This window comes from Puntigrus tetrazona, chromosome 24 (genome assembly GCF_018831695.1).
Source record: "Puntigrus tetrazona isolate hp1 chromosome 24, ASM1883169v1, whole genome shotgun sequence".
In the NCBI taxonomy this organism is placed as follows: Eukaryota; Metazoa; Chordata; class Actinopteri; order Cypriniformes; family Cyprinidae; genus Puntigrus; species Puntigrus tetrazona.
This window is the reverse complement of record NC_056722.1, coordinates 2,117,144-2,137,721: the sequence shown is the minus strand read 5'-3', so window position 1 is coordinate 2,137,721 and position 20,578 is coordinate 2,117,144. Positions and strand designations below refer to the sequence as shown.

The 20,578-nt window shown below is 34.7% G+C and overlaps 1 protein-coding gene across 1 annotated transcript in view; it reads left to right on the top strand.

The window, feature by feature from the left end:
- Positions 1-20,578, top strand: part of asic1c (acid-sensing (proton-gated) ion channel 1c) — a 72,438-nt gene that overhangs the window by 1,439 nt on the left and 50,421 nt on the right. The window lies entirely within an intron of this gene.

Sequence of the window (20,578 nt, the reverse complement as noted above, 5' to 3'; positions counted from 1 at the left end):
AGCACTGTTGGTTTATAGGAAGATGTTGCTCGACACGAGCTACACAGGGCCATTGACTGAGAAGGTGTGTATTGAATTACGCAAACTATTTTTTTTTCCCCCTTCAGACTACTCCTTTGTTGACAAGAGACTTCTCAGTTTTTTGCTGGTGCAGTGTAGTCCCCCCTTTAAACCATTTGCAGCTGAAAAATCTATATGTTGAAATATGCAATTACATTTATGAATCAATGGCTGCTGGGCAGTAAAAATCAAAAATGACTGTCAAATAGCTACTTCTCATAAGACATTACAAGAATGCACATGTTCTCTAACTTAGTTCTTGACCAAGTCCAACTGTAATTGCAGAAATGTACTATTAAGGCAAGATGAATTTCTGCCAGCAGTGAGGGAGTTGTAACTTTAAAATGAGAACATGTTCAATATCTGTATGCTAATGTTTGCCATTTTTCTGTGAGCAAAGCACTAACCAAAAGAAAACTGAATTTATGAAAATTGTCATCCTTTATAGGCTAGTTTGATTAAATTAAAACATGATTGCCACATTTGAAATTGATTGCATGTAGATTGACAAGCAGCAAGTTCTGAGCTACGTTGATGAAAATGGTTTTGTTTCATTTGTGGCATGTGTAGGCTAGAGCATGTTGAGCATTTCTGTTAATAATAATATTATACACTTAATTTAGCTACGCCTTAGCTGGGGTCTTATATGAATAAATACCTTGTTCACACTAAGGAAATTACATAATAAATGCAGCCAAAGTCAAAGAGTAAATGTCACATTCTTGCAGTTAGTCATTGCAATGAAAGGGCTGACAGACTATAAAAAAACCCTGGTAGATTTGGTGTAAAAGATGGCAAGAAATGTGAAACCGGTTATTATGCGTTGCACAGTGATAATGATTGATTAAAGTGATTTCCTTTAGATGATGCGTTCCTGTGAGCTGTTTTTTCTGTGTTTTTCTATTTACTGCATTTCCTTTTAATTTGATTTATGCATAGCATTTAGAGTTATGTGCCAGATATTGAGACAAGTCCTGTGACTGATTGTAATTTATTCTTGGATCCTGGTTTGGACATGTGGAACAAATTACTTCAGCTATCATTATGGTTGAAGTTAAGGGGATGTTGAACATTGAGGTTAATGTAGGTCCACACCTCCTAGAAGGCTCTATGCAAGCTTTATATATTGCTTTATATATCATAATAAGAATTTAACTGGTGTCAGAAATGGATGGGGTAGGAAATGAGAGGAAAGTTTTCTTGATGCCTTCTATATTAAGAAGGTATTCCACATTTGTTCAAAATAAATGTTTTTCATTGCATAGCACAAGCATTAAGATTCAAGGAATAATTCACCCCCAAATAAAATAGCTGTCATTATTTAACTAATTTTGTGCCATTTCTAACCCATCCTATTATTACTTTTTCTTTAATAGGGTTTTTGAAGTATTTCCTGGTCACTCTTTTTATAATAAGTAAATGATGACTGGATGTTGAAAGCTCCATAATGACCAAATTAAACCATATGCAATATGACGCTATGTACCTCTGAAGTCAAGCCAATATAGTCAATATCTGTTTTTTTAGTCATTGTAGGGCTTCAGAAGACTTTATGGACTGCTTTTATGATGTTTTAGGATTTCGTTTTTCAGGTCCGATACCAAAATATTTATTAAATTTTTTTTAAACAGATACTAGCAAGAACCAATATGCATTTCTGGTGTAAAAATTACAATTAATGTAAAAATTGAGAATAACTTTCTAGAAATGCTTTTAAATAATATTTTATCGGTTTTACGATATTGATAACCATAAAATTGGCCAGGCCCATAATCACTCTACCCCCAATATGTTTTAAGAATATTTTTACTCCCTATTCACGGAATCTGCACGCAATAGAGTGACAAGTAAATATATCTCCTTTCGTGTTTAATGAAGTGGGTTAATAAATGACACAAGGGTTAATAAATGACTGAATTTGGATTTTTGAATGAACTATTCCACTGAGATCTCAATAGGTTCTGCGAGTTCATTTGGCACAATGTCCTTTTAATATTTAAGATACTTCGCATAGAGATTGTTTGGTGTGTTCAGCATACCCTGTTTCTCATTTTGTATCATTTACCTTTAATTTCCATCGTAAGTATCCAAAATGATCAGAAATGAGGTACAATAGGGAGTCATTAACTGGACTATAAGTGCCATAAACTCTGAGTGCAAACATTACGCTAATTATCTGTATAGTGGCTTTTGATTGACTCTAATGAAAATAAGTGTTGCGATCAGGTGTCTACAATATGGTCTCCTGACAATATATATATACATCAATGCTGAGTACCAGTGTAAAACCTCTGGGCCCAGAGCGCACTTACCTAGTTTAGTGAGAAATCGGTGCTTAATGAAAATTAAGCGTACTTAGGAAAACCCAAGTACCTATTAACATTCAGTGTTGTTCTTGAAACCCTTAGGGGCTGGATCCTGGTCTTTAGCATTCAAAAGCACAACCCTGAGCACCTTACATACATCTGTTTTCAGCTGCTTGATCATCATGGCCAAATCGCTGTGATCCAGCTCGTTTTCAAGCCCCCTTTCAGTCGGCCGAATAACGTGCCCTATACTTTTTTACTTAGAGAAAGGGCTTTCTTCATTAACATGAGTGTTGCCTGGCAACAAGGCATTGCATTGCACTGCAAATCATTCATGGGTAATTGCTATTGTTGTGCATGATGACAAACACTCACTAGGTAGTCGAGATGACTCCAAAGCCGTCACTTTGTGCATTTGTGTGTGCACGTGCACAAATACATGCGTATAATACTTTGACAAAACGTTTATATAATAGATGTCGGATTGCTGCTGCTCAAAAACATCCATGCTGAGGTTCATGAGGTTCTGCCCTTAAACAAATGCATTATGGGAGAGACACGGTAGCATTATGTATTGCTTGTCGAACATTGCGCATTATGTATTCCAGTGCTTGTGCCGCTCAAACAGTTCAGGTGCATTGTCTTTTAGTCCACTAAAACATTGTAGGTGCATAAAACCGGTTATGTTCTGAAAAAAAAATTAAAGTTCAGTAAAAGCTTTATGTGACCTTGTCAGTATGTGGTGGTTTGCAGCTGATAATGATTATACTGAAATGTTTTTTTTTTTTTTTTTTTTTTTTTTTTTTTTTTTTTTTCCCTACTTTTATATAATGCATTTACATAGTGTGGTTTATAATGGTTGTAACATTATAATCGGATGCATTGTTTTCCCATTTTCTACATTTATTTTTTATAATGCATTTGCATTTTTTGCCTGATAACGATTGAAACATTAAAATTGCATTGATTAGTTTTTTTACATTCACGTAGTGTCAGATAATCATTGTAACACTAAAATTGACTTTTTTTTTTTTTTTTTTTTACTTAGAATTTACTATTTATATTTTATATAATTGCATTTATATTTTATAAATAAATTACACTAAATTGTATTATTATACTAAAGGATCTTGATGGATAATTCTATGTGAATAATGAGGCTATATGAAATATTGTACCTCGTCTGAGACAGGGTTCAGCATTTGTCACACGTGCACAAACACATTGAGCAGTAATGTCCATGTGGGACAGACAAGCTTGGACCGATTTGGCTGTTGCCTCAGGGCCTTGAAGTTTAAAGGGCCTTGGGCTGCAACCAGGTTTTTTTTTTGTTTTTGTTTTTGGCCAGCCAGTGACTCATTCTAAACGGCTTCATCAAGTCACATGGAATCGGTTTAGTTAGGTTTTTCATGAAACACAGCGTCTTTACTGGCGGATGTTTTATTCTCATAATGCATTAAATTCTGACAGGTTTGTAATCTGTGGCTGTAGGAAGTGTGTGTGTGTGTGTGTGTGTGTGTGTGTGTGTGTGTGTGTGTGTATATGCTACAGGTCATTAAATGTCACTTTGATGGACTGGGGTTATACATTTTCTGTCATGCTTTATTTTACGCCGCCGTGAACCGTTCGGTTTGCCTGTTAAGTACACGAACGAATCCAGTGGGTAGCTTTTTGATGAATCAAAAACATATAATATAACATTTGAGTAGATGTTAATCAACTAGTGGTTTGAGGTCAATAGGATTTGTTTGTCACTTTTGAACAATTTAATGCAAAAAGAGAGGAATTTCTTTTAAACAAAGACTTTTACATTGTTTAAAGATCGTTAGAAAAGATTTTAAATGCAGTTCTTTTAATATTTCTATATCCCAAATAACCCTGAAATAATTCCATCTCTACACAGATATTAAGCACCACAACAGAATTAAGTTTTGATTTGATAAGAAATGTTTCTTGAGCAGCCATGTTCGAATGATTTCTGAAAGATCATGTGACACTGAAGACTTGATTTTGATTTGATTTGATAATATTTCACAATTTTACTTTGCTCTCTGTTAGAAGAGACTTCTTTTCAAAACATTAAAGTACATCTTTGAATGGTAGTGTATTTACTGACATTTTTCAAAGGCATTAAAGGTTGAGTAACATTGAGGTGACGTCATTTAGATTTTTATTCAGGCAGTTGAATAGAATCAAGCTAAAAGTTGTTTTAGACCGGATTCACCACGCGATTGTTCATGAGTGCGTCAGTAAAGTATTGTGGTTGATACATGTATGAGACATTGACATCACAAGAACGTCTGAGGCACAGGACTTTCAGTCTTTACCAATTTTACAGGGTTATTTTTTTTTATTCTGCTTTCACAAATCGAAAAAAGCCAGTAGATGCAAGAGGGTTTATGATTGGGTCAACATCTCACAAATGATTTCACCGGAATGCCTATTTCCTCACATCTCTATCCTGGTTTATTTTTTCCCAGAGATGATTTGTTTAAAAATTGATGTGCTCTTGTTTTCACTTCTGATCCTCTTTATCCTCCTTATCGTTGTCTTCCTCCCTTGATTTTCTGCCCTCTCTCTACAGTCTCCATAAATTACAAGTAGTAAAGCCCAAATCATATACTTGAGGATTTATGAATCAATCATTTCTCTCCATTTTAGGAGTCTTAAAGGTGCTGTAAGCCATTTTGCTAGACTTAGCTATTGATTTAACCTGTCTTCATCCCTTCAAGCGCATGCCCTCTCTGCAAAACCTGAACGTGAAGCTGACTGACAGGCAGAGAGTGATTATGGGACTTTATTTTACTGGTGACGCCTCAAGACACATTTTATGCGCAGCACCTTTTAAGTGTTTGGGCTAAGGTCAGGTTTGTTTGACGGTAATGTTGTTCCAATACCAACAAAAAGACGTTGATTGAGACAATGTCACCGTCACCTTTTAAAATAAAGAGCTAGAATTCATTTAATTATAAATAAATACAATAACACGTTTTTATTATTTATTATATATTCATTATTATAGAATATTTTTAATAAATATTTAACACACATATTTATATTTAATTTTAAATATTGCTTTCATAAATAAAATTGCTCCGCATAAATGTTTAAATGTTTGATGCACAAGGAAATAACTAGTGTTTTTTTTTTTTTTATATATATGTGTGTGTGTGTATATGTTTGAAATAAGTGAAACACACACACACACACATACACACTGACATTGCAGTTCTTTTCAAATACTTTCCTGTTAAATGGGTCTAACATCAATCAGAACAGGTGAAATTATACAAATAAATATAAATTAAATATTCAAAATAATCTTAATGTTATAAAATGTGTTTGTGAATTCAGGCATCATCATCATCATCATCATCATTAAAGTCGCCCTTAAAGATGGAGAGCTAGATTTCATCTGTGCTCAGTTTTGGTGCAAAATCTGTGAGGGTTTTCATATTAAGAGTTCCTGAATTTGATCTGTAATGCAATAAAACCTGACATAGTGTTTGATTGTTGTCGAAGCATATCTGGGTATGTTTAATGCACGCTCTGTACCACGGCATCCTTCCATTATTTCGATGCACAATGAAAGCAAAAGCACTTCGTACTACAGGAAAATGCATTATCTAATTGTCTCGTTCACGCTACGTCAGGAAAATACAAAGGGTGAGAGGATAAACTTAAAAATCACATAATAGATGTCTTTTGAACACTGCCTTTCAAGCATCTTCCGTCTTTATAACGCTGTGTTCCGTTTAATGTCAGAAAAGCAGCGAAAGCAACTTAACTGCTTGTGATTGTAATTATGGTAATTTACTTTCATGCCCTTTCGATGCAAGCCGACATGGAGTTCGCTGTAGATTACACTATTGTTCACACGTCTGTGGTATTTCTGTCGCAAGTTTGATACGAAGTACTGCAAGAAACAGTGTAAACAAAGCGAGGCCTTTGCACCAGCACGCATTATCAGAGCACAGATAGCTTGCGTTCATCAAACGGAAAAATGGACTTTGGAGTCCCGAGACGTTTTTGTGATTCTATTGGTTTTGTTGTTAAATGGTGTGTTTTTTTGGGGTTTTTAAGCGGTCATATGATGTGATTTCAAGTTTTCCTTTCTCTTTGGATTTTTACAAGCTGTTAGTGCATAGATAAAATCCCTAATGTTGCAAAGACTAAAGTCTTAAAACCAGAGAGATAATAAAATTTATGACTTGTCCACACCCCCCTAAAATGTCTCATTTAAACAGTGGGTTTATTTTCATAGCAAAGAAGGCTGAGCTATTTTTCTAGCTATAGTGTTGGTGCGGGCGCCATGTTCTGGAGACACTGTGTTATGGTGTGAAAGTGGAACTACTTTGTGCTTTCAGAAGAGGACACAACTAGAAATCAGTTAAGTTTGCAACTCCGTTCCAGAACAGTTCAACCCAAATATTAGAATGCGTTCAGCGCGTTTACGGAGAGCTGATTTCTATAACCTGGAGAGTAGTTTATACTGGCTGTGACTATGGGGCAGTTCCAACTCTGCAAGGACAGTCTGGTGCTTCTGACTCGCAACCTTTTAAGTAAGTTATGTTTTCTTATTAAAAGAATCTGCTACTTACTGTTCACATGCGGGTAGTGTTTGTCGTTTCTCGGATCACAAATGCAGATATAATGTACAAAGCGTTAAAATGCAGTACAAACTCATGATAATCAGTAATTATGTCCCCACTGGATGCAACAAACGCCTCCATTTGTAAGGGATTTTACTGTTTTTGTGTCATAGTGTCATTGTGTAACATTTCCATCAGATGCTTGAGGTATTCAGCCAATCACAACGTACTGGATAGCTGGCCAATCAGAGCACACCTCGCTTTAGGAACGATAAGCTTTGTACAAATCGACCCATTTTAGGAAGGTGGGGCTTGGAGGAGAAACAATGGACAGTATGTGGAAAATAATGTTCTTTTGAAACTTAAACCGCATAATCGCATGGCACTGCACAAGATACACAAAATAATGTTGTTTTTAGCAACGTTATATGACCCCCTTTAAGAGAATTCAAGCATTTGTCGCTTGAAGCGTTAATCAGGTGCTTGCTTTGAACTTGGATGCTTTTTTCTGACTCTCTTTGATTAATATTCATCTTGACCTGCCGCTTGCAGTCGTCTTTGAGATGTGATTCGCTTCACTTTTTATGTTTCTCACGCTAACTGTTGCCGAGCCCCAGGGACTTGGAACAGATTGAGGCGGACTTTAGCTTTAAAAGTCAACCGCGGCGTCTTTTGCCGAGAAAAGCTCAGAAGACGACTCCACTCACCTCATGATCGTCTGCTTATGATGTTTGTCGTTTGACTTGAGGGTGATTCGCCAGAAGTGGTGTCACAATACGGTCTACATCAATAACTTTTATGATGCTTTTGGGAAGCGGTTCAATTTTTCGAGGATCTTCCTGACGTTATCATTCCCCTGAAGTGTGCGAGGGCTGCTTTTATAAATGAGTCATGAGAGTCAAAGGCCAGTGTTTTTGGCAGGAAAACGAATGCCGCCACCATTAAAGGTAATGCGGGGTCAGCGTGCTTTTAAAATATGTTCACACATTTGCAGTGGTTTGTGATGCTGACCTGCATGAGAACATGCATCTTCATTCACTGGGTTTATGCAGATATTCTCAGTTCTGATGCAGTGTGAATAATCAAGCAGGCATTTGAGGACAGGGTCGAGGGAACTGATGCACAGATGCATTGTGGTTCTTCCGCAAAAATTCACAACTGGAATAGGAAGGGAGTTGATCGTTTTTCCAAATATGTACATGCAGAATAATTACAGGTTGGGCAAATTGGGGTAAGATGTGTCACTCTTAATATAGCAATTTTTGGTCTGCAGACATGCAAAGAGCCTGTCATATACAGCTGCCTTTTATTTTAATATATTATAAATGCATTTACTAAATAAACAGTATTTTAAATATACATACCTTTTTATATATTTTTTAGAATTACTTACCTTTTTAAATATTAATAATAATCGTAATAATAATAATAATAATAATAAAAAAAAAAAAAAAAAATATATATATATATATATATATATATATATATATATATATATATATATATATATATATATATATATATATATAATTAAACTAGTCTTTTATAAATTTGAATGTTTGAAATAAGTGAAAGTGTGTGACACTACGTTATTTATATAAACAATATTGTCATATTATTCATATTTAAAATTGTGTTAGTTTCATAATTATTTTTGTAATATTTAATAAATTTATACTATATAATATATACTAATATTCTCCTTATTTATTAATTGTAATTGGCTTTTTCAGCCACTTTTCAGTATTCGTCTATGAGATGAGAATAAGCAAAACAAATTTCCTTAATGTTTCTCTTGTGGCCTAAAACATATTGAAAACAATGAGAAATGTTTTGAAAGTCTGTGCTTAAAATAAGCTGCCCTTAAGTTTCATTGATGACTGAAGTGTTAACAATTTTAACTAGGCTATAGAACTATAATTAATCTTTTACAGGTATAGCCTACAGTTAAATACACTTCAATAAGGAGTGGTCTAAGCTAATAGTGCATCAGATAATTTTTATATTACAATTTATTTGCTCTGCAATTATTTTATGAATAAATTAACCAAAAAATAGTAGCCAGAATGTAAAAGGACTACATTAAAAGCCAAATACCAAATGACAACATACAATAAAATCCTGTCAATAAATGCGTTGGAAGTGCCAAACACTATAACAACTTTGCCCTCATTGAAATGTGTTTGTCAAAACCAGAGCATAAGCGGCGTCTTGTAGATGTTGAGAAATCCTTCTGAAGCAGTGTGAGCTGTAATCTCCGTCCTCAGGCTCATCCGTCCCGCTCGTGGATGCCCGACTGTGCCGTCTGATAGTCTCTGTTCATTCAGCGCTCGTGGTGGTTATGGTAATGGATTTCATGCTAAGACTTTATGCTGATTCTCTTCATGACTAAAGCTCAAACGTTGTACAGGGGTGTTATTAATTTACTAAGTCAGCAGTATTTAATTGATTCTTACGTTTTAAATCATCTTCCACGTGGTTCTGCTGTCAAAGATGATGCTGGTTCTAGAAATACAGAATAGGATGTAATACGCGTGTGAGTAATGTGTGTGAATAACTGCAGTTTGCTGTTTGAATTTTGATGCTGTTATACGTTTACTGTTATCAAAAGGTGATTTACAACAAAGTAACTAAACATTTAAGAACTAAAACTACAGAAATAATGGTGTGTAATAATTTAGTGTGTATGATGTGCAACTATATATGTTGTTGTAACTGTTGTCCAAATATTAATCGATTTTTGCTTTTTTTTTTTTTTTTTTTTTTTTTTTTAACAGGGCCGCTAATTAGTGGCATTATTCTTATTTATATACATTTTTGAAATATGAATTTATTTTTTGCTTTTTTTTTACTATGCTGGACTGTGGAGTAGAATCATTCTAGACAATCCTAGTTTGTATGATTATTAGTTTTAATATCCCTGTATTTTTGCATGTAGTCTTTCTTAGAATTATGAGTTATGATTTATTGTTTATATATTTTGTTGTTTCGTTCATCTTTCAGTACACCAAAGAGCTCATGTGTATTTTGTCTGTATATTTTGTAGCGTTTTAAGCATTTCCTTCTCTTCATTGTGATTTCTTCAGTGTGGCTGAAGATGAACTGACTGTCAAATAGTGACCCATTAATAAGTTAATATACTTTTTTTACGTTTTTTTTTTCTTTGTTCCTACATTCGATTAAATCCAGAAAAGGGCTCTGTGATGATGTCAGTGTCCTTTAAATGCCCATCTTTATCGATTTAATCCCGCTGACCAGTCCATTTTTTTGAACAAAGCCTTCTGCGTTGATCTGCTTCAATATGTCTTTTTTTGCATTTGCATCCACTGAAGTGTGGAATTAGTCATTTGTTTCAATCGGAGACATCTCCTCTCAGTGTGAAGAAAGAGCATGTTTGGATTGTAACGCACTCGCAGTCAGGGAGGAAGACGCCGTTCACAGTAGACCAGTCTCGCTCAAACCAGACTATTGTCTGCTGGAGAGGCCTGCGCTGACTCGAGGGGACCGACTTGTGATGAGAAATAAGAAAAGAGACGGTGATAAAAAAAGACCTGCTTTGATGTGGTTTCGTGAATATCGCTTTTAAAGAGGATGATTTCAAATCTCACTTTTGAGAGAGCGTCACGTGTTTCGTAGCAATCCGCTTAAAATTGAATTGGATGAAAGTCAGAAAGTAAGTGTGAAATCTCAAGCAAAGTCAGGTCAGGTTTGCAGTTGCCCGAGCAAAATGTTCAGCCGCTCCATGAAAAGTTGTAAGATGATGAAAGATTACTAGATAAACAGTTTTCTTTTACATGAAACAGGAAAAACATCCTAAAATTATATATATATATATATATATATATATATATATATATATATATATATATATATATATATATATATATATATATATATATATATATATGTATGTATGTATGTATGTATGTATGTTTTTTTATAAATTATAAAAATATCTGTGTTATACATTAGTTGGTTTTTTTGTATTATTTTATAGTATTTAATTTTGTTATTTTTATGTGTTAAACACTTAAATATGCAGTTGTCTTTTTGCATCTTTTAATTTATCAACATAACATATTTTTCTTATATAATATGTGAATTTTATATATAATGAATATACACAGTATACAATTAATCGTTTGACAGCAGTAATATACATGAATTCTTTATAGTGGAAGGCAGGACAGAACAATTGTGTATATATTAATTTGTACGATTTTATTAAAAATATTTATTTTGGCAAATTTGCTTTTTGTTATTGCTACCCAACTAATACTTAAAATAGAACTGAATGAACTTGTGCGTAAAGTCAGAAAGTGAGCGTGAAGTCAGCCGAGGTTTGCATTACCATAAACATTCAGCCGGTCAAGAAGAAGTCATAAGATGATGAAAAATTACTAGACAAACGTAACATGAATCATATGCGATTAGACAGTAAAAAGGGTTGTTTTTGTTTTCATATTGCTTTTAAATCCTTGTATTCCCAAGTGAATATGAAAACTGTTTTTATTATGTGAACCTACAAATATATATATATATATATATATATATATATATATATATATATATATATATATGAAGCTGAAGTAAGAAATATTTTTTGCAGTTTTCTGTGACTCATTTTGCTCTGAGGGCACCAGCAGTATGGGATACGTATGTGTTTTTCATTTCATTTTATTTGCTGTAAGAAAACTATTACATTGCGTTCTCTCGAGACTTGTTATGATTCCAAAAACTGAAGGCTATGAAATAATGTTTTGTCAGGGGACCGCATAAAGAAACATGGAGATGAGTGTGCAAATAATTGTCCGTATTACATCAGTGCATACGAAAAAGGACTGCTTGCGGAAAGCCTTTTCATGAAATGTGTCACGGCCGTCCTAACCCAGACGTTGGAATTGCCCTAATCTAGAAGGTCAGAATTTGTCGATGAAGCATGTATTGATAGGCCGTGCTCCGTCGGTGCATGAAACCGGGATAATTTCTGAAACGTTCACCGAGATGAGCTAATCAGGATACGCAGGTGGAATGAAAAAGCATTAATGGTTCAGAAGGTTGAGCTGTTATGGCTTTGTTTCGAGCATGATTAGCTTCGTAACGAAGGCGAGAATCTCTCCTTTCAGCTAGAACTCTTACATCTCCATTCATGAAAACATTATGAAGACGCATACGGGTTTTAAAGCAAAGCACGTTTGATCCAAGTAAGGAACTTGGGACCGATAATCAGGGAAGAGAGTAAGCCGTCTCTATCTGTGATGCTTGAATAGTCTGTCAGATGCATCCAGAAGAAGCGTTGGTCATATCTCACTATTGATCCGTTGTAGGTGTATCTTGGTTACGTAAGGCTCTGGGAAAACACTGTTCAGTTAGGAAACTACTTTTTAAACTAATGCTGTTGCCAAGTTACAGCTAAAAGTCAAACTACCTCTGCTTTTTGGTTGTTGTTTAAATGAACTTTTGCAATTGAATTATTGATGTACGTTCAATCAGAAAAACGAGGGTTTTTGAATGATGTGCAGAAAAAAGAAAAGAAATTACCATCGTTACGAATTTTGTCTGCGTGTTTAATTGCCTAGTTTTAGTTTATTTGTATCAGAATTTAGTTATGCGCCATTTGATAGTCACAATGCAAGTATATTTATTTTATAGATTTATTTTTCTTGCAAATCTATTTTAGTTAAAACTGATTTGAATTTTTTTTTAAAGCTATGTAGCGAATAGTATTTTTTAAAAATATTTTTCTTATTTCTAAGCTGCATTTATTTGATTAAAATTTTTTTAAAACTGTAGTATTGTGAAATATCATTACAATTTATAACTGTCTTGTATGTTAATTAGTGCTGTCAAACGATTAATCGCTTTTTAAAATAAGTTTTTGTTTGCATAATGTGTACTGTGCATATTTACTATGTGTGTATATATAAATACATGCATTTTATAGATTTAAGAAAAGTATTTATAGATAATATAAATTACGTAAACGATATATATACTAATATTCTCAAATTATATACTGGGTGTGCATTTATATATACATAATAAATAAACACAGTGTACACGCCTTGCATATTTAAAATAAAAGATTTAGTTTGATAATTGCGATTTAATCATGTTAATATATTTTAAAATGAACTTATGTAATACAAAGTTTTTTTTTTGGTTTTTTTTTTCAGCATCATTTTTTTTCAAGTCTTCAGTAGGATTGGGTATCGTTTACTTTTTGTTTTTTTTTGTTTTTTTTCAAAACCAGTGCCAAAACGATGTTTCCAGTGCCGAAACGATGCCTGAACCCATGCTTATTAAAAAGCAAATAAATAAATAAACAACAGTTTCCCCAAAAAGTACAGATTGGCCATTAGCACTATAAATACACGATGCCGGCTTCATTCATATGGGGCACCATATGAAAAAAAGCCATATTTCCAGAGAAGTAGTTAAAATTCCTAGAGGAGCTATCCCTGTAACATTAAAAAAACTGAATATATATAAAGTTTAGAATTGAAAAATAAAAGGCAATAAACACTCGACTGCAACAATGTATCGTCTATCACTGTCGTTCAAGCCATCTCTCTAATCGGTATATTTTTTGCAGTAGCCTACAGGACGTATTTCTCGCCTCATTCTGTGACATCGGTTCAAAGAAGGAAGCATTTGAAGCATGTTTAGCCCTCAGAGCGAGCGTAAATACTGCACTCACGGGCTCCTCGGATGCTCTTATGCCCCAATGCGCAAACAAAGCGCACTTTAGCGACACTACAAAGATTTGTTGAGTTTGTGGTACAAGCAAGGCTTCGAAACCCGCGTTCTGATTCGTTTTCAGCGTCACATGATCATGCCAATACGCTTTTGTTATTGTTATCAATGTTAGAAACGCTATTTTTAGTTTTCCCGAAATCTCTGATCAATAGAAAGTTACAAAGCGGCTTTTATTTAAAATAGTTTTTCATAACATTTATATCGTTACTGTATTTTTTTTTTTGCATCACTGCTGAATAAAAGTATTACGTTTTGACCTTTTTGACCTGTCAGATTTTTTTTTTGGAATAAATAGACATAACTGAAGTGTCATAGTTTCTTGTCTACTAAATACTATAGCAATGTGAGACTGACCTTTCGTGTTTTAAGGTTACGGAGTAGCTCTCGTGTCAGAGTTAACGATTTAAGGCTGTTAGCTGTGGTTCGGGGAGGGCTTTTGTGCAGAAAGAGAGTCTCTCATTGTATACTGGATCAATGCCATTGATGGTATTTGCTGCGATTAGACGCTCTGATTCCTCGGTGAGGTTGGAGATGTGTGAGCGCAGATGAACATAAGGGAGTCATTGACATCTGAAATCGTCTCTGTGCCAGAGCTTATCAGCACATGCTTCCCCAGCACTTGTCACTACGCTGATGAAGCTGTAGCTCTGCTATTGTGTTCGACTGCCACATCAAACTCATCGACGCCGCATGGTCCTCAATCACTCGCAATAGCCCTAAGTGAGGATTGTGCCATGTTTAATTTTGACGGGAATGAAAAGCAGGCTGTGAGGGATAGAAGAACAGCGTTCAGCGGGCTACAACATGCTAATTGTGTCTTTTTTTTTTTTTTTTTTTTTTTTTTTTTTTGTCAGTTCTAATGAAATAAAACAAAATGCTCCATAGGGCCTTGTTGTTATAAAAAAAAAAAGAAGTCATAATTCAAATTTAATTAAGTCCAAAACAGAATCAAACAGCGAAATCGGAATCAAAAATTTGAATTGAACCATTAAAATGGAATAATAAAAACAACAGAATTTGGGGATTTTTTTTAATTATGTATTTCATAAAGCCCTATATATATAAATATAACATATAGCCTTATTTATGATGATTTTTTTAAAACTTTAATCTTAGATTTTAATACTTTATTTATATAAATAACCTTATTGCTAAATCATGCATTTAATAATTGTGATAAAAAAATATATATATATATATATATATATATATATATATATATATATATATATATATATATATATATATATATATATATAAAAAAAATGTTTTTAATGTAAATGTATTTTTAAATACAATATAATTTTGTAATTCTATATTTTATATTTTATATTTTATTTCAATAAATAATTATTGTAGTAATATAATATGAAAATAAAATATTTCTGTATCAATATTAAATGTATGATTTGGCAAAAAAAAGCTACTGTTATTACTACGACTTCCCAATGCTACCAAAAAGATGTATTTATGTAGTTGCAAGGCTGTTTTTATGATTTATTTCACACTGCGACTGCTGGAAAAGTTTCTGGAAAAGTTCCTTTCTGCAGCCGAGCTACAGCCACGCAACTGAACAGTCTGGATAAATTAGTGATTTAGTTTATGATGATCACAGGCATTCAGGCTCTCACGGTCTGATATCATTTATATTTCCTCACTGAATTCGCTGTTCTTATCATCGCTTAATGGATGTATAATGAATGTAAATGATTACAGACATTCGGTGTGATCTTTTATGAATACGGGGGAGTATATTTCATGCAGATGTTGTTTATTGAACACGTGCGGTAGGCCTCGAGAACGCATTCAAAACGAATATTTGATTGCGTTTAGTCATGCATTATTTGTCAGAAAGGAAACGAGGAGACATTGTTTACTTCAATGCACTTGCCGTTGCGGTAAACACTCAAAATAGGTTTAGCCAAACACATTCTGACACCTGAAGCTGTTTAAGTGCTTAAACCGCCACAATATAAACACCCTTAAAACACCTCAAATCCCGCAGAAAGACAGGATTTCCGCTCTGATGCCTTTATCGCGCCAAGCATATTGGATAAATACAGGCAAATAAAACGGACTGTCGGATTAGAGTTAGCGTGCATGCTTTTTCAAAACTTGTGCTGATCGCGAGCTTTGACGCCCGGGCGCTATCGTGCTTCAGCACGCGACACAAAAACGATTAGGAGTGACAAGAAAAGGCAGAATATTTCCAACCGAGGGCGCCAATTACGCACTTCGGAAAACAACGAGCGCGCCCCGGGGGTCGCGCCGAAGACCGGATGTGTAGAACGAGCTTTATTTATTTCCTCAAAGCGGGTTTGGGAAATAGCCGAGCCTGCTTTCTCATGTAGCAGCCTGCGGTTCAATCATCAGATAACAATCGAGTACATTGAGGTACACGGTTGCCTCGGCAACGGCGCAGGCTTACCGTAGTCGGCAACGGGCCTCATTCATCGCCGGTCTAGCGGAGTTTAAAACCAATACTAATGGTCTTTTATCAGAAGGCTCCTTTTGTACGGCAGCTGCCTCTCAAGGGGATATTTCTATCCACTCGAGGAGAAGCGCAGGAGAGATTTATGCCCCTAATGCAGGACATCAGATATGGAAATGCAACTTTTAATATGGGCTCGGGAGGCCGCATCGGAAAACATCGGGCGCGGGTTCTACAGCGGTTGTGAATTCGTACTGGTGTGTTGTTTGTAAGGTGAGCGTATGGATTGTATTGCGTCTCGTCGAACGTGACACGAGCGAAGTGCAGCGTATCAGTCACTTGTTCTGGTCGAGGCCGCTCTGACGGCTTATATAATAATGTTGCCATGAGAACTGTAAAAAGCAACGCAATGATTTCAGTCCCACGTTTGTCCCAGGTACTGAAATTAGCTGCTCTAAAGGCTTTGACTGTTGTTGAGGGCTACAGGTAGAACATGCGGACGAATACTTTATCGTATATCAGCTAGCTTGAGTGTGTAGATCAGTTGTGTTCAGAATTATAATTAACAATTAAAAAATTGTGTATATTTATTTGACTTAAGATTTCTCTTAGACATTTTTTGCTTTTTTGTTTTTCTGTTTTATTTTTCGTTTCTTTACTTTTTCATACATTTAAATTTTTACATTTATTTTAGTTGTTTTTGAGTTTTTTGTGTATTCATCTGTTTTTTATTTTAGATTTCTTTTGTTTGCTTTTTTGTTTGTTTCTTTATATATTTACTTGTTTGTTTATGTGCATTTTTGTTTTTATTTACTTATTTAGTTTTGTTTTTGTGGGGTTTTTTTTTTTCGTTTTTATTTATTGTGAAGATTCTTATTTGCTTTTATTTTCTTTTATTATCGATTTACACTTTTTATCTGTTTATATATCTTTTGTGTTGTTTTTTATGCATATCTTTTTTTTTAGCTCTATGTTGGTTTATAGTTGTTTTTTTTCCCCATTATTGTGTATTTTTGTTAATTTTTTTTGTATTTGATTCCTATTATCTATTGTGCATTTATTTTTAATATTTATTATTATTTCTTGGTAAATAAAATCAGCTCAGTTTCTTTTGAAAAATTATTATTTCTGCTGTACAGTAGACTAAAAATCAGTACAAATATCAAATAACATTACATGCACCGTTAGAATAACATTGTCATTTATAATAGTTAGAAATGATTGTTTCTATGGCTCCTATCTCGCAGAACCTCTAATGAAACTTGCTATTTCTGTACAGGGCTCTTATGTTTTTATAATGAAGGCATCTCAGAGACATCTGAAGAGTTTGTAGTAATGTCAAGAAGAACAAAAACAGGTGAAACGAGATGCCTATAAAAAGATCATTTCAAAAGGCAACATTTCTTTCGGTGAACTGTAGTTTGACTGCAAAAACTTCTCATTTTAAAATATCATTACCTAGCAGGATTCGTGCAGATCCAAACCTCTGGGATTCACGTGTCTGTGACCGATCTCTCCAGCGCTTCCCAAACGTTATCAGTGTAATTTATTGGTCGGAACTAAGCGAATTTCAAATAAATTACGGAACGGAGCCGGATTGTGGTTAAGCATCTCTCATCCATTTCATTTTTGAGACAAATTCAACAATGAGCTTTTAAGATTGCCTTAATTCAGTGCGGCCAGCGTGAGAAGAAACCGCGCGAGTCGATGCTTTACCAGTCGCTGACTCAGGTCCAAAGGGAGATCTTTTCCGGGCCATAAATTAAGCAGCGACTTCACTACCTTCAACCACATTTCCTGAGATACTGAAAGCCGTTAACTGAGTCACATTTATATGCGCTGGAGCTTGTGTCAAGTGCTCGTGTCAGCAGATTTAGGGTCAGGTGGACGCGCTGGGTGATTTAGGTGATGCATTTTTAGCAAAAACCGCTTAGGTACTCAATAGACAGTCTTGGTTATGATACTGTCTAGCTTAAGTGCGTTATTTGAAATCACGCATTTTAAAATCGATTTTGCTATTCAGATCTCATTTAAATTTACTTAACTACTGTAAAACTCCACAAACTCCAAAAATGCAGAAGCAAAACCAAAAAGTATATAGTTTATTAACTATTCTCTCTCTCACGTGACTGTTTTGTTGTTGTGGTTGGTAAAATCTGCAAAAAAAAACTTTGAGCTTTTTTACTTTGAAAATATTTTTGTCTGACCTAGCATAGCAATCTATACAATTATCAAATGAAATTGCATCACATGCAGTGTTATAATACTATAATATATTGAATACAGTAGTACCGTCTTGCTTGGTATCTTTGCTAGCTTTGTATGTTATTTTGTTACCTTTTTTGCTGATATTTTTATTTACTTTTTTGGTTTTTTTGTTTTTCTTATTTTTTAGTTCTTCAATGTTATTTGCTGTCTTGTTTTTTTATTATTATTTTGAATAAAGTCCTCTAATATGAAGTGAGATATATATATATATATATATATATATATATATATATATATATATATATATATATATATATATATATACAAGAATTCACAACAGTGACTATAAGATGATTATTTTTGTCTGTAAGTAAAATCTGCTCAATTTTCGAATCATTTGAAAAAGCAATTATTTCTGACTTAGACTAGCAGTAATAACTTAAAAGAATAGTTCAGCCAAAAATGTAAATTACTCCATATTTTTTTTTTTTTTTTTTTACATATTATACGACTTTCTTCTTTCAGAAAAAAGCTGAGTTTTTAAAAAAAAATTTACCCTGGGTGGTGGATAGCGGTCATTTATTTTGAAGCTCTGTTAATTGTATATATGGATACTCGATGTGTGACGCAACTTACATCGTACGTCGAGTCACAAGTCAGCCAAGGCATATAGGTTACTTTTACGTTGCAATACTTGCGGATACAGTACATTCGATTTATGGAGCTTCAAAATAATGGCCACTATCCACCTGCATTACCAAACTGGAATTTAAAAAAAAAAAAAATTGGGTGAACTATTCCTTTAAGTGACATGTACATTAGTAGACAGTCTGTGTTACAGTGCTGCCATCTAGCTTAGTAAATGACTAACATTGGTGCTCTCAGTCAGTAATTCTGGAGAAGGTATCTATTGTTTGGTGCGTTTTACCGTTTATTTCCGACTCCATTATCTCAAGCGGTGTTATTGTGTTAATAACTGTTAGATTCCTCCCGAGCTCAGCGCCATCTTCTATTACGGTAATGCGAGATGTTTTCAAATGATTAGTTTACAAACACTTTAACATCTTGACATTTTAGGCGATCAATAACCTTTCAAGTAAATGCTACTCCTTGTTTAATTTCACGGAAATGAAGAGGGCGGGCAGCGTATGAGAAAGCGTGCGGTTAACACCTAATCGGGTGAGAATTGTTGGTCTTCTTCGCGAAGCACCTTGACAGTCTCTGCTGCTTTTTTGATTACGGTGGGAGTGAGCTTGTTGTGTCCCAGCATGCCTCTGGCGGTGTATATCAGGGGCGATGACAGCGCTGTGCCGCCGGGTTTCTCACATACTGCATTCAAGTAAATGAATGTGTAAATAACATTTTGCTAGCAAGGAAGATTTAAAGAAAAAACAGACAGACTCTTATTCTTAAGGAAATATTCCCCACCGTATGTGCTTTTATAGTATGGAAAAAGGCAGCATGCAGATTTTATTTTATTTCTTTTTTGAAGAAGAAGAAAATGTAATGCATGTAAGGTGGTTCTACTACAATTATTATGATTATTGTTGTCCTGAAGGAATATTACATAGACTTGCAGCTACTACTTTAATGGAATAACAAATAAATAGAGCGTTTTTTTTGTTGTTGTTGTTTTTTGATTGCACACTGGCATGTTTTTTCTCCGTGGCTCTGAAATCGTTAGATTTTCCATTGATTGAGTCTGTACATTTCCGTCAGACATCAAAATCAGAGGTTTGCCGAACACGGGAGAGTAGAGCAGTGGTTTGAACTCCACGGATGACATTACCACATTTTCTGCACAGCTAATTTGCATGTATTTGTCACCAACGCGACCCCTGCGAGAGAAAGACGCCTGTTTGAATTGCGCAAATATCACCACCATTTAAATATCACGTATCATTGGTATTCTGCGTCCCGCGTCCGCGGGCTTCCGATGGGAGGCGGCAGAATGGGAAGGAGGGATACCGCCGGGGATGAACGATGCCTTTTGAGCTAGACGCAAATCGATGAGACAAACATGCGGGTCTGAATGTCACCGTTTCCATTCACAAGAGGACTGGTAAATTACAACAGACGACTTTCTCTTATAAAGCCTGGAGACTAATACTGATATGGCCAGCATCAGTCAAACAAACACGCTTCTCACACACCTGCCTTCATTCATAACGGCGCTGCTCAACGCAGTATCATTTGTCATGCAGGAGTAAACGGACTGATCT